Raw genomic sequence first — 3,063 nt, forward strand, 5'->3', positions numbered from 1 at the left:
AGAGCAAAGAGGTGCAGAGGCAGGTTGGAGCTGCAACTCAGGACACCCCGGCAAAAGCCTCTAACTCCTCTTACGCAGGACAGGGAGCAGGGCCGTGGTCTGCGGGGCTGGGGCGAATGGCAGGGCTGGGCTCAGCGCTGGGAGGCATTTGTAAACGCGGCAGCGGTTCCAGGTTTGCTCAGCAGCAGGCTGCTACGTGCCCGTTGAGCACTGGGTGTTTGAGGTTAGGTCCAGCAAGGCTTGGAGGAATGAAGCGTTGGAGTGAATTGGCTTTTACTGGAGCATACTTTTTCTTTAGTGAAGGTTAGTTAAGTTTCTTTGGTTAAGGTTCTCCTCAAGTAACTGGGTTTTGTGAGAGGAGCCAAAGCTGCTGGGATGCAGCAAAGACAGGGACAAAGAGAGGCACAGGCAAATTAGGGTCACAGGAGTGACAAGGCAGCAGGGTGAGAGGAGGGAAACACAGGGCTGGTGGTGCCTGCAAGTGGGGCAGCTCCCAGCAGGAGGGGGATGCCAGGGGGCCAACAGTCACCTTTCGGGTTCCGATAAGTCCTGTTTTGAAAAGCACAGCCCTCACCTTCTTCACCACCACCTTTGTTGGGAATGAGCACATCAGCCCCTGTGAAATCGCTGGGCAATTAACTGCTGCAACAGTTCCCTGGATAAGGCGGTTTTGTAGCTGTACACCCTCATCCACCTCCCACGGATGCCCGCTGGGCCGGCTCAGCGAGGAGCCGGGGTGTGGGGCAGCCCCTTCGCCCCATTGCTGCCGGCATCGGCTGCTGTAAGAGCCCCGCTGCTCCCCTGCCACCGAGGACTCTCCAGAAGGTGACCGAGAGCTGCCAAGGGAGCCTGTAGTCCTACCAGAGGAAAGTAAATGGGATGCGTTTGGATGGGGTGACATGGCATGTAGTTATAGAGCACTTTTCTCCCTGTTCCCCCCTTTGGTGACCATACTGCCCCACAGACGTACCCCTGGGGCCATTGGGAAATGCTCTCCCTCTTTTCCTCCATACAGAAGAGTGGTGGAAGAATCGCCAGTCGGGATAAACCTGCAGAAGTCACAGCCTGTTCAGAAGTGCTCCCAGACAAGAAAGAAAACCTTTTCTAGGAATGTAGGTCACGGAGTGAGATAAAAGCCACGCTGCTTCCACGGCCAATCTGATGGCAGCCTCTGCATTTGAAGTCACTGGCAGAAAAACCTCATTTATTGAGATCATCAGAACTGCTGAAGGGATTTGGGTTAATTTGAATGGGGAATTGGTATCCGAATCCCACTGGCAGCTTTCAGTCTCAGCCTTCGCAACCAGTTCACAAGCAATCTACGGGCTAACGTGCAATTTTGCTTGCATGATCATGCAGCCTTTTACTGCTGCAAAGAGTAAATACATTTGGACACAGAAAATCACGACCAGAATTTACAAACCAGAGATGGCGAGGTAGAAACAAAACTGTCCCATTCTTTCCTTAAATGCTTGTCTTTTAAATGACAAAGATACCGATCAGCTCAAACCAAAGGCGAGGCAGCAACGGCTCCGTGAGCCTCGCTAACGGGATCTGACAATGAGACTTGTACAACGCAGAAGCATCTCAGAAACTCTTCCAGCAGCCACAGCACACAGAGACCCTCATCCACTGCAGGAGGGCCTTCTCTGTGCCGACACGGAAAGCCAGGAAGACAGATGTTGGCCAGAGAATAAAATATGAGCCAGTGCAACGTGATGACAGACAGGGATAGGTCACGAACGGGTCTCTCTCCGTGAGGGAGCGTAATGACCAGAGACAAGCTGGAGCAGATTTAAGGGCCGCACACGAACAGGGAGATGCAGGAGGTGCGTGAGTGAGGTTAGCAAAACCAGTTTCTAAAAAGGTCTTTAAATGTGAGCTCTGAAGTTAGGAAAAAAGCAGCTATTTTTGTTTTTAAGAAAAAAAAAGCCAACTCTTAAAGCTCCTAAAGGCCTAATTCAAGGGGATCAGACCCAAGCCTGAGGCAGAAGGCAGGGTCCCTCCGCTTAAAGCACAGGCTTTGTGGATAGTGCATTAGGCTTTCCCCATACCCTGAAGTGCCTGCAATTGGATTGCTCATTGAGGGCATGCTTTAATTAACTTTAAGCCTTCCTAAGTAGAGAGTAATGATAAATGGTGTACAATGAAGCTAAACTGCATTAGAGACTAAGCAGGAATCCCTTAGCTTTGAATGAAAACCTCATATGTCCCGTCAGCAACGTGATTAATGGCAAAGTGTTTTGCATTTGCAGCTGTAACCACAGGCAGAAGAGAGATCTGAAATGATGGCTGAAAGGTTTTTCTGCTCATATTTGAAGAGTCAGATCATTTAAGCGCAGCGCTCTGCCTTGTTCACCAGACCCCACGTGTGTTTCTGTGGCTGGCACCACTTATATGGGCCATAGTTGACAGCAGTGATGACCCCTGAAGCACCACATCTTGGGCTCGTGGCCTTTTCCCATGCTCTGGGATTCTCAAGTATAATTTAATTTGCCTGGCACGAGCTAAAGCTGATTCAAAATACACATTGTTTAAATACAGATGTAATGTCCCTGGCAATCGCAGCCTTCCTGGAATTAATGCTCCTGGAGACAACACTTCCGAGGACTGTTGCGAGGAGCTGTAGAAAAACTGGGCATTTTTGGAATACCATCTAGTTGCTACATAATGTTTGACCGAATGCCATTTAAAATCAAAGGGAGCCCATAAGTGGTTTGGAACAGGCTTGTAATGGGAATAACTTTCTGCAGCATTTAAAGCACAGATTTCTAATAGCAGCTGATGAGGGAAATCAAATTATTAGTTTATTTATTTGTGTGTATTAGCATTTTGTCAACCATTTCTTGTCTTTGCTCTTAAATTAATCTAGCAGAAAGCCCATCAGCCTGCTGTGAGCTCAGCAAAAACTGTGTTAACCACAATGTTTTATCTGCCTGCACTTCACACAACTTGCAGTGGCTGCTCCCCTCTGCGATCAGCAAGTCTCCGTTCTGCAAAGCAGGGTGGTCACGCAAGGTGAAAGCAGGACTAGCCGGGAGGGAGACTGCTACATCTCTTCCG

Source organism: Pygoscelis adeliae, unplaced genomic scaffold (assembly GCF_000699105.1).
Source record: "Pygoscelis adeliae isolate BGI_AS28 unplaced genomic scaffold, ASM69910v1 Scaffold34, whole genome shotgun sequence".
NCBI classification, from domain to species: domain Eukaryota; kingdom Metazoa; phylum Chordata; class Aves; order Sphenisciformes; family Spheniscidae; genus Pygoscelis; species Pygoscelis adeliae.